Consider the following 12,055-nt stretch of genomic DNA (forward strand, 5'->3'; position numbering starts at 1 on the left):
AGTAGTCAGAACAGAGCAGGACAATACTGCATGGTTCAAAACTGGGAAAGGTGTACGCCAGGGATGTGTCCCGTCTCCATACCTTTTCAACGTGTATGCAGAACAGATTATCCGAGAGGCTGGGCTCTATGAGGAGAAGCGTGGCGTTAGGATTGGTGGACGATCTATCAACAATCTGCGTTATGCAGATGACACAACCCTGCTCGCTGAAACTGAGGAGGACCTCATGCACTTACTGCAGAGGGTCAAGGACTGCAGCCTTCAATATGGACTGAGGCTCAATGTCCAGAAGACAAAGACTGGACCAATCGGTAGCATCAGGATGGATGATGAAGAGATTGAGATTGTTCACAGCTTCAGTTTGCTCAGCTCCACGGTCAACACTCTTGGCACCAGTAGCCAGGAAATAAAAAAACGTATTGCGATGGGAAAGTCTGCTGTTAGGGACCTCTCTAAAGTACTCAAGAGCAACGGTGCCTCTCTGGAGACTAAGGTCCGCCTGATACAGGCCATGGTTTTTGCAATCACTTGTTATGCATCAGAGAGTTGGACAATAACTAGGGAGGATAGGAGAATTGACGCCTTTGAGCTGTGGTGCTGGAGAAGAGTACTGAATGTACCATGGACTGCCAAGAAAACAAATAGATTCATCCTAGAGAGGGTTAAACCAGGCTGCTCCTTGGAGGCAAGGATTCTGGGGCTTCGTCTGACATACTTTGGACATGTTGTAAGGAGAGAAAGGTCTTTGGAGAGGGACACCATGCTGGGCAAAGTGGAGGGACAGCGCAGGAGGGGAAGACCTTCTATGAGGTGGATTGATTCAGTGACTGGTTTAATCGGGATGGGTGTGTCGGAGGCAATGAGATTGGCACCGGATAGAGCACAGTTTAGGGCTGTTGTACAATAGGGTCGCTATGAGTCGCAAACGACTCGACGGCACATAACAACAAACAATTATTTTATTCCAGACGCAAATTTTTCTTAATAGTGACATGCTGGGATCTTTTCTCATTAACTCATATAATTTGTGTTTCATTTGTTGTCAAAGACATAAAACTATAATGTGTTTAAGTGTAACATAGCTATCTAAAATCAGTTAATGTTTGGTTAGCAGCAATTTTTAATTACGAAAAAGTAGCTACGATGTATTAAACATTTTATTTGAATAATGAATGGACAAGCACCAAGGAAAAGAATCTGTTTTGTGATACCCTTCAGTCTGTCCAACAGACTGAAAAACTGAGTACAAAGCTGGAGGGGCGGGGAAGAAGGGGCGGTACGAGGAGCAAGAAGAGCCTGAGCAAGCGCAGAAATAAACATGTTACTGAAGCGTGAAGCTATCGCGCTCTCTCGCTTTCCGAACTGTCGTAAAGTCCCCCAAGTGTCGTGCTTGCTCGGTAGGGGGAAGGATTGGTTTGGCTGCGGCGACGGAGGCGGCGTCCGGAGAGCAGGAGCAGTGGAGGTGTTCAGCGTTCGCAGCACAGAAACGTCCGCAGTTTTGGAGAAGGAATTCCTGTCTGACCAAAGAGGCAATCTGAACCTAAGCAGGGTTGATTGGGCCGAATCCAGGGGCAGCCGCTCATAGTTTTGGTGGCGGTGACAGACGCTGTTCTTCGCTAAAGGGGCCTATTAGGCCGTGATCTAGGGCGCGGACTTCTGGCTCTGGATACATCTCCCTGCCCCTTACATCTCTTGTCTTCCTTCCTGGGTCTGTGATTCCAGACCCAGGGAAAAGGGTGGCTGATGATTAAGGTGAGGGGGCTTGGGGGAGGGGATGGATTGGAGGCCGCGCGTGCGCGCGACGGGGGAGGGGCCGAACAGGAGAAAGAGGAAGGGCTGCGGCGGGGAAAGGCTGGGGTCGGCGACCGGCCGGTTGTTCTAGTTTGATGGTGACTTAGGGTCTAGGACTCGGCAGAAGACTTAATTGTGTTCAGGCAAAGCCTGTTTCTAAAGACACACCCACATCTCAGAGTGAGGGAGTGGGTGAGGGGATTTTCTACCATTTTCAACTCCCCTTGGAGTCTTAGGATGGGGGCTGAGGCGTGGGAGTGCGATTTGACAATGGAGTGTTGAAGGTAACCGGGACCGGGGGAGTTGGAGGGCGTTAAGTGAACCCTGACGGTTAGGGAGTTGCCTTATGAGATCAAGGAAACGAAGTCCGCAGAACACCAGAAATATAAACGCGTTAGGTTTTGTATAGAGTTGGCGTGTTATTCTTGAAAAAGACGAAGCTTGGTCTTTTTTAGCAATGCCCTTGGATTACAAGATTCCGTGATTGAACTGTAGGAGAATTACTAGTCCTGTACTGCACAATAAGAGGTTTCCTCACGATAGTCCTTGCATAGATTAGAGAAGGTCTTTAGAGATGTAAATTTTAATCTTTGAAGAAATACCAGGAAGTATAAGGCGTTCATTTAATTTTTTGATGTTTGTCGTGTGAGATGACTTCATTGTATTGTTGTAAGCTTTCCTATTTTTTTATTTATGTGCAGTATGAATTTAGAACTCTTGAGTAACAGAAGCTGACAATGGCTTCATTTTATAAGCGGTCTTACAGCTTTTGAACCTAACTTAATCTAAACTTGATTTCGTTTAGTATTTTAGCATTACTTTTCTTATTTATTCAGCCATAAAGCATAGACTGAGGAAAAAGAATACGGCTCCATTTCTTTTATCATTTTTGTTTTAGTGTCATTACTTGCAAATGCTTGAATGTGGTTTTTTATGTTTCATACAGGTTCTGTAATGTGAGTTTTATTTAGCTCTATTAGGACAGATAGCTACACTATATTTTTAGTAAAATTTCCATGTCAACATTAAAAATGTTTTTGATACAAAAACATTGGTTATATCTTTGAGACAAAGCAAATGAGAAGGCAGAAGCCACTTAATTCTGAAAAGAACCTTTAGTTAGAATTTTGTTTTCAAAACCTTGAATTCTTATTTTTGTCACTGTTTTGCCTTGGCCAAATGGCCTCATCACAATTTTTCTCCATATCTTAAGAACTAGTAAAGTGGTTTATGAATTGATCTGGACAGTATCATAAGAAAGTCAGTCATTCTTGTTCGCCAGGGGTGCCATATTTTAAGTGTCTTGATTATTTTTCTTATGTTAATCTCTCCTCCCTTTGTTTATTGTCTTTTGGCCGTTTGTTCTTTCACTTATGTTGATTTTTTTAAGGAAGTTAATAAATCTGTTAAGTAATAAATCTAGTCTGTTTCTACAGATATTTGAGAAATAGTTTAGTGATTTTTAAAACAAGAATTCACAACGTTTAATGAAATTGCCAGCAGATACTCCTAACTAGAATTTTCAGTTTAAATTTTGAAATAATTGAAAAACCAATGAATGAAACGTTCACCCTAAGGAGTGATTGCAATAAAAATACATAATAACTTGGTATTAACATTGTGAAGGTGGCAGTATCTTATAAAAGAATATATGCTGGAAACATTAGAATTTAGATCTAATTTTGTTTGCTATTCATTAGATAAGCAATTATACTGATAATTCTATCTGGGCTTCAGATCTCTGTTAAATGAAAAGTTTGCAGTAGAAATCTTTGGCTTTCTTGAGGTCTACATTTAAGGATTGGTATTTTTAGTTAGGTATTTCATTGGTTTACTCATCATGATCAATTCTCTCAAAAAAAACCAAAAAAAACACCAAGACCCCATAGTGAAGGAATAAATTGATTTAATTGCATGTGTGAATGTATGTATGTGTCATGTTTTAAAAACTTTTATAGGGAGCTCTGATGGCCTAGTGGTAAGAAGCTGTGCTGCAATCTCAGGGCACATGGTTCAGAGCCACTAGCTGCTCCACAGGAGAATGATGGGCAATCTCCTCCCATTCAGTTACCCGCCTTTGAAAACCAGCTGGAGGGTCAGATGGTCGGTTCCGACTCTGTGGTACACAACAATAGTGAAGGAATAAATTGACTTCACTGTGTGTATGGCTTTAAAAAGGAAACTTCATTCTTGCCGAGGTTTTTTAACTATCCCTTCGAACAGTTGTTTTTCTTTCAGAAGTCTGAAATCTCTCTTACTCCTCTTTTTTCTTTCCTGCAGCTGACAGAAACTTGTAACAGCTGGCCCAGGTTTCTCCAGGTACTTGATTTCTGCCATTGCTTGAGGAGTGAAACTCAAATGTTTAAAAACAGATTCTAAGATGAATTAAACTTTAAATAGAGGCACTGCATTATTTTTCTTAGTCTTTCAATAACTTGTATTGAGTTTTTCATGTTCAAGGCACTGTTGGTCTTTTGATATTCAGTGAGGACGGCATTCTGCCTTGTGGAGTCCATTATATTAAGTACGGCAGATAATAGAGCGGAGCAGAGGAATTTCAGACAGTAGTAAGTCCCAGTAATAAAACAGGATGATAGAATATGTATGGAGGTCTGAGTAAATTACGGGAAAAATATGGATGAAAGTGAGACACTACGAGTTGAGTGATTATGGAGGCCTTGTGTTTTAGAAGGGAATACTTGATTTGTGATCTTAATTAGAAAGAACCAGTCACAGACATTCTGAAAGAAGACTGCAACAGGCACAAGTGCATTTATTAGTTAACTCTGGAGGTCTACAAGTGTAAATTACTCAGTTTGTCTTTTGAAGTTTTTCATAATTGTGTTATTATGTGCCATTGAGTTGGAACAAGCTCATAGCTGAACCTCCAGTGGGTTTTCAGAAGCAGTAGATTGTAAGAGAGGAGACAGCCTGTGTTTCTTCTGTGAAACTGATGGATTTAAAAAACTGATAGAGAACTGATGGATTTAAATTATACTGCCTTTTGCTTGAGAGTGCAACTTCTTACCACTAGGCTGCTAGAGCTTCCTTAATTATTGATTAGACGGTATGAAGAGAGTAAAATCATTTTGCTTGTTGTAACCAGATGTAGTGTATTGGCTTTCCTGAGTCTCAGAAACTGACTGTAAAAGGTCATTTTTAAAATATTTAGGATATCTTTTGATGAACGTTAGATAATATGAAGGCATTGTTACCATGTTAGTGATAATAATGTGTTAGGGATGATAATATGTAAGAAAATGCCTTCTCACTTTGGAGAATGAGAAATGAGGGAGAGAAACAATAGTGTTTTTTAAATTTAGCACAAAAAAATTGGAAAAGGAGATTGCTACAACCAGTTGTAGCAATAATTTTAATAATTGTTGAGGTAATGGATATGTGTATATTAATAATGTTCTCTGCTTTTTTAAAGATTTGCAAATGTCTATAGCACTAAAAGAATTATTTAATAATTACATTGCCACACACTTTTTAAATTGGTGACTGTGCTTAGAAACACAATTGCCGTCATTTGTGACAACGTGTTAAAATTTTTATTTGGTGTGACTCTTTTTTAAAAAATTTTATTATTTGTGTGTGTGTGTGTGTGTGTGTACCATCACTTCGTATCTGACTGGTATGGGAGGAGATTGCCTCTCCTTCTCCAGCAGAGTCTCTGGTGGATTTGAACTGCGTACCTCTGGGATTGCAATGCAGCTTCTTGCTTTGTGTGCCAGTTTTAGGTGTCATTCTTTTTCTCTCATTTTCTACCAATTTTGATAAAATACATTATTTTGTTCCTCCTGCTAAATATTTAGTATTTCACAAATGAGTCCTTTTTTTAAAAAAAAAAAAAAATTGTATTTTGTGTGTATACTGTCAAATCATATCCGACTGGTACAGGAGGAGATTGCTTCTCCTTTTCCTGCATGGCATCTGTTGGGTTTGAACCACACGCCTCTGGGATTGCTGTGCAGCTTCTTGCCACTAGGCCACCAGAGCTCCCTAATGAGTACCATTTTTTATGCACTCTGGTTGGTCTGGAGTTACAGCAAAGGGCAGAACTGCTTTTTTATTTATTTATTTACATACATGTTGATTATTAAGTTTTTTCATGTTGATTTTTTTAATTTTAATTTTTTTTTTTAGTTGTTGAACATTTTCTCTCACTCTACTCTGCCCCACCCCACAGTGCACTCTTTGTTCCAGATTGTTGTCATACATAAGGGCAGAATTTCTTAGTTTTATGCAGGACATATAGTTTATGGGAAGAGTCATTCATTATGGACCATTCTTATGATTCATTGCTGTCATGTTGAAACTGAGTCATGGCTGACTCTTCAGTGGGTTTTCTTAGGCTATAAATTGTAGAGGAGGAGCTTGCCCATCTTTCCCCTGAGGAATCGCTGGTAGATTTGAACTGTCAGAGTGGCTTGGCATTTGGGTTAGCACAACTTGTGGACTGTGCCACTATATTAATATGAAAATCGTAAGTGTTAATCTTTTTGTGGTGTTTTGTATTCTGAAAAGTAGAAGAGTGGCCATTTGTTTAGTGTTTATTTGCTTAGAAATATAAAAAATATTTTTTGTCTTCCGGAGAATTGTAAATTTAAGATATTTTGTTTAGGACTATGTGTTACTCTAAATCAATGTTGTTATAATAGTTTATATTATTTATGTATTGTGGGGTATTGGCATAAATAATTTGTGTTTACAACTTTTTGACATCCAATTTGCTTGTACCTAAACTATTATTTTGAAATAATTTTAGCTATAAAAGTTTAAAAAGTGGTGTAGTGATCTGTTAAATACTCCATTAAAATTCATTGCTTTTTAGTATTTGCCACCTGTGTTTTCTTCTCTTTTCTGAGTTATTTGGGAGCAAATTGCATACATGTCATTTGCCCATAAGTGTTTGCTGTATATCCTCTTGAATTATCCCAGTAAACTAAAACGCCATTGATTTGATTCTCATCCATGGGCTATTCAGGTGTTGCAGAGTGAAACTTCCATAAGATTTTCTTGGTTCTAATTTTCATGGAATATTTTGCCAGTCCTTTTTCCACCATGCTGCTAGGTAGATTTGAACAGCCAACTTTTTGGTTAAGAAGCCAATTATAAATTGCTTCTGTCACTCTTTATTATGACAGCACCACAGTAATAAATTTTTAAAAAACTTACTGCTTTTGGCTTGATTCTGACTCACAGTGACCCTGTTGGGCAGTGTAGAACTGCCCCCAAATGGTCTCCAGGGCTATAAATCTTGATAGTAACAGAATGCTACTTTTCTTTCCTGTAGAGCCGACTGTGGGATTCTCAGCTGTTAAATAAGTTCACGCTGACTCACAGTGACCCTTCATACAACAGAATGAAACACAACCTAGTCCTTCATTATGCTTACTAACGTTCTTGTTGCTGCCATTATGTTACTTTATCTAGCATAATGCTCTTTTCAGGGACCTCTCCAAAGTACTGAAGAGCAATGGTGTCTCTCTGGAGACTAAGGTGCCTCTGATACAGGCCATGGTCTTCGCAATCACTTGTTATGCATCAGAGAGTTGGACAATGACCAAGGAGGATAGAAGGAGAATTGATGCCTTTGAGCTGTGGTGCTGGAGAAGAGTATTGAGAATACCATGGACTGCTAGGAAAACAAACAGATTTGTCCTGGAAAGGGTTAAACAGGGTGGCTCCTTGGAGGCGAGGATTCTGAGGCTCTGTCTAACATACTTTGGACATGTTGTGAGGAGAGACAGGTCCTTGGAGAAGGACATCATGCTTGGGAGGGTGGAGGGACAGCGCAGGAGAGGAAGGCCCTCTATGAGGTGGATTGATTCAGTGACTGGGATAATTGGGATGGGAGTGTCAGAGACAGTGCGATTGGCACAGGACAGAGCGGAGTTTAGGGCTGTTGTACATAGGGTCACTATGAGCGACTCGACGGCACATAACAACAACAATAACAATGCTCTTTTCCAGAGAGTGGTCATATGCAAAGTATGTGAGCCAAGTGGGACCATCTTTGCTTCTGAAGAACAGTTTGAATCCACTTCTAAGGTGTTCTTTTGGCAGTTCATGATATATTCAGTATCACCATAATTTAAAGGTGTTAATTCTTGTTTGATTTTCTTTATTCATTGTCCAATTTCACAAGAGGATTGAAAATACGATGGCTTGTTTCAGGCCTTGTAACTAACATGTTAGTTTTCAGAGTCTTTTGAGAGCACTTTAAAGCAGATTTACCCATTGCAGTACTTGTTTGATTTTTTTTGACTGCTGTTCTCATGTTTGTTGATTTTGGATCCAAGAGAAATGAAATCCTTGATAACTATAGGTTTTTCTCCTCTAACTATGATGTTGAAACTTTTCTTTTTCTTCAGGTTTAAATACAATGTTGTTATTGCTGTTTGGTGCTGTTGAGTTAAATATGACACACAGTGACCCTCAGACCAGCAGATCTTAATCCAGTCTAATTTGTTCCATCATCATCATTTCTGATACACTTAAGCCCATTGCAAATGTCACTGTGCCAGTCCATCGAGTTGAGGGTCATCTTCTCTTTTGTCAACCTTTTCCAGAAATGATGTCCCTCTCCTAACAACATAACTCAAAGTATAAACTTCTGTTGTGTTTGTATCCAAGGAGCATTTTGGCTGCTTTCTCCATAACAGACATTGTCTGTTCCACAGCTCAAAGACATCACTTATTTTGTCCTCCTTATTCACTGCCCAGCTTGCAGATGCATAGTAAGTGATTGGAAACACCATGACCGAATCAGGTGCACTTACACTGACACCCTTGCGCCCCAGTAATTTGGAGAGGTTTCTGATTGCAGACTTTCCCAGGGCAGTATACCTCCTGATTTCCTGCTTACTGGTACTAAGGGTGTTGATTGTGAGTCCAGGTAAGATGAAATTATGGACAGTTTAAGTTTTTTCCATCTGTCACAATGTTGCTTTATCAATTCAGTGGTAAGAGTTTTTGTTTTCTTGATGCTGAAATTTAATCCATATTGAAGAGTATAGTCTTTGATCTTGAAGTGCTGCAAACATTTCAGGTCATCCTCAGTTTCAGCAAGTAAGGTTGTGTCATCTACATAATGCATGTTGATGAGTCTTCCTCTGATCTTGATAACCATATTCTTCTTCCAGGAGTTCAGATTCTCGAATGATATGCTCACCATACAGATTCAGTAGATATGGAGAGAGGATACAACCCAGAAACACACCTTTCTTAATTTTAAATCTAATAGTGTTCCCTTTCTCTGCTCATACAGCAGCCTCTTGGTGTAGTTTTTGCATAAGCAAATAGGATACTCATTCTTCCCCAGGAATTGATGGAATACCAGTTGACATGTTTCAACTAACAGATACATCCCTGGACATGCTCCCCAGTCTATGCCAGAAAATTTGGAGGACAGCTACTTGGCTAACTGACTGGGAAAGAATCCATATTTGCTCCTATTTCCAACAAAGGTGATCCAACATTATATGGAAAATATTGAACAAAATCATTAATATCACATACAATCAAAATATTGTTGAAGATCATCCAAAAACATCTAGAACAGTACATTGACAGAGAACTGCCAGAAGTTCAGGCCAGTTTTAGAAAAGTCATTGGCACCCATGATATCATTGCTGATGTCACATGGCTGAATGCAGAGAATCCCAAAAGAGTGTCTTATTTGTGTTTTATTTGACTATGCAGAGGCAGTTATGTGGATCATAATAAATGATGGCCAACATTGAGAATAATGGAAAAGATACAATTTAGTTCACTTTAATACATTTGCCTGATCTAGAATCTGTATTCCAGTTTACCCCAGTAGTAGCATTATGCCTTTATAGCATTTTTTTTTCTTTTTCTACCATCAGTATAAATCAAGTCCAGAATCACAGAAGTTAGTTGTTGGACCTCTTTTAGTTTTCCTTAACACGTTGCCGCACACTTTTAAATTGACAACTGTGCTTAGAAACACATTTGCCGTCATATAGTAGTCTGTAGCCTGCCTTTATTGTTCAGTGCATTGAAATTTTTGAAGTATGTTGATAATATGTCTTATGGAATAGTCCTTGATTTAGATTTGTATGATATTTTCTCATAATTAGATTCAGATTATGTAACTCTAGTTAGGAATTTTGTATACATTCCAGTGTCCTGGAGGCATGATACTGGTCTAACAATTATCTGGCCAAGATATTGTTTAGTGCCTTCATTGCATAGGGTCATTTACTATTTTGTTCCTAACTAGATGTCAATAAACAGAAACAGCAACTTAATATGGTTACAGTTACTTTGTCAGTCCATCTGGTTGAGATTCTTCCTCTCTTTCTCTGACCCACTTGCTACCTTTCCCAGCATGAAGTGTTTTTCCCAATAACCGGGCCCCCAAAGTAACAATAGACTCAAGCACATGGAAGATCATGAGGATGGTTCAGGATAGGGCAAGATTTAGATTTCTTGTTCATAGGGTTGCTATGAGTCATAGTTTATTCAATGGCACCAAACAAGAATTACACATAGAAAGAATATTCTTTGTTGTTGTTGTGTACTGTCGAATTGGATCTGACTGGCACAGAAGGAGATTTCCCCTCCTTCTCCAGTGGTGAATCTGGTGGATTCAAACCACACACCTTCAGGATTGTAGTGCAACTTCTTGCCACTAGGCCACCAGAGTTCCCTATAAAAAGAATGTTATTTGAGAAATGAAATTGATAAATTTCTATGATAGTAGGTTTTTATTTCTATGTGTATTTGTATATGACACACATAAGATCCCATAATTATTTGTATTTATCAGAAAGCAACTATTTTGGGAGAACCCTGCATGTTTTAAGACTGGGAAACGTTTGTGCCAAGGCTATAGACTCTCTCCATATCTATTCATTCTGTATACTGAGAAAATAATTCAAGTAGCTATGAATTCAGGTAGTTATGAAGAAGCATGTGACATCAGGCTCATCCACAATTGCATTATGCAAATGACACAGCTTTCCTTGCTGGCAGAATAGGACCTGAAGAGTTTGTTGCACAGGATCAAGGACTGTAGCCTTCAATATAAATTTCATCTCCACATCAAGAAAACAAATATTCTCACCACTGGGCCAGTAGACAACATCATAACGGATGGAGAAAACATTGAAGTTGTCAACAGTTTCATCTTGCTTGGATCTGTATTTTGCATCCTTGGTACCAGCAGTAAGGAAATATAGAGCATTGGAAAAATCTGCTATCAGAGACCTTTCAAAGTCCTAAAGAGCAGTGATGTTAGTTTAAAGACTAAGGTGCACTCAGTTCAATACACAGTCTTTCCAGTCACTTAGTGTGCATCTGAGAGTAGAACAGAGAGTAAGGATGACAGGGCAAGATGATGCCTTTAAGTTGTGGTGGAGAAGAGCACTGAACACGGACCGCCCAAAGAACAAACAGATATGTCTGGGAGAAAGTGCAAGTAGAGTGTTTGTTGGAGGCAAAGATGATGTAGCTTCATCACATTTTTTTTTGTACATGTTAAAATAGGCTGTTACTTGGAAAGAAACATTATGCTTAGAAAGATGGAGGATCAGTGGAGAGGAAGTATCTGTGATCATAGACTTGAATGTGCCAAGGATAAGGATGGAGCAGGGTAGGACAGAGTTCAGATCTGTTGCTTACAGGGTTTACATACTCTGAGGACACTTAACAAAACCAGTGTTGTTATGTGTTGCCTGTGACTCATTGCGACCCTATGTATAACAGCTGTGAAGCCTGTCCTGAGGCAGGCTCTATGACTCTGACCCTCCTACTCCCCCATTGCCCTAGTTACTTAACAATCCATCTCATGGTGGTGGGGGGTGGTTTCCTCCACCCTTCTGAACACGATGTCCTTCTCCAAGGATTGGTCCCTTCTGGCCACATGCCCAAAGTATGTGTGACAGCCCTTCAAAATCCTAGCCTACAAGGCGAAATTTGGTTTCACACTCTCCAAGACAGACCTATTTGTTTTCTTGGCCATCCAAGGTATGTTCAAGACTATTCTCCAGCACGACAACTCAAAGACATCAAATTTTCTTTTGCCATCCTAAGTCCTCATCCAGCTCTGATACACAGCAAGTTATTGCAGAGACCTTGGCCTGGATCAGGTAGACCTTAATCTATAGACTGATAGTATTGCTTCTCAGTACTCTGGAGAGGTCCCTGACAGCAGATTTACCTAATGCAATTAGAATTCGTCTTTTGATTTCATGACTGCTGGTGATGCTGCTGGTTTTCTTTTTTTTTT

General features: G+C 39.4%; 1 protein-coding gene across 1 annotated transcript in view; it reads left to right on the forward strand.

The window, feature by feature from the left end:
* Nucleotides 1-1,822: 1,822 nt before the first annotated feature.
* The window catches only part of RNF111 (ring finger protein 111), an 89,045-nt gene continuing 78,812 nt past the window's right edge, over nucleotides 1,823-12,055 (forward strand). Inside the window, exon 1 of the mRNA XM_006902773.1 lies at nucleotides 1,823-2,075. The gene's annotated coding sequence lies outside the window, so the exon portion shown is untranslated. The remainder of the gene's footprint in view (nucleotides 2,076-12,055) is intronic.

This window comes from Elephantulus edwardii, unplaced genomic scaffold (genome assembly GCF_000299155.1).
Source record: "Elephantulus edwardii isolate Elephantulus edwardi_28Jun2011 unplaced genomic scaffold, EleEdw1.0 scaffold00449, whole genome shotgun sequence".
Classification (NCBI taxonomy): domain Eukaryota; kingdom Metazoa; phylum Chordata; class Mammalia; order Macroscelidea; family Macroscelididae; genus Elephantulus; species Elephantulus edwardii.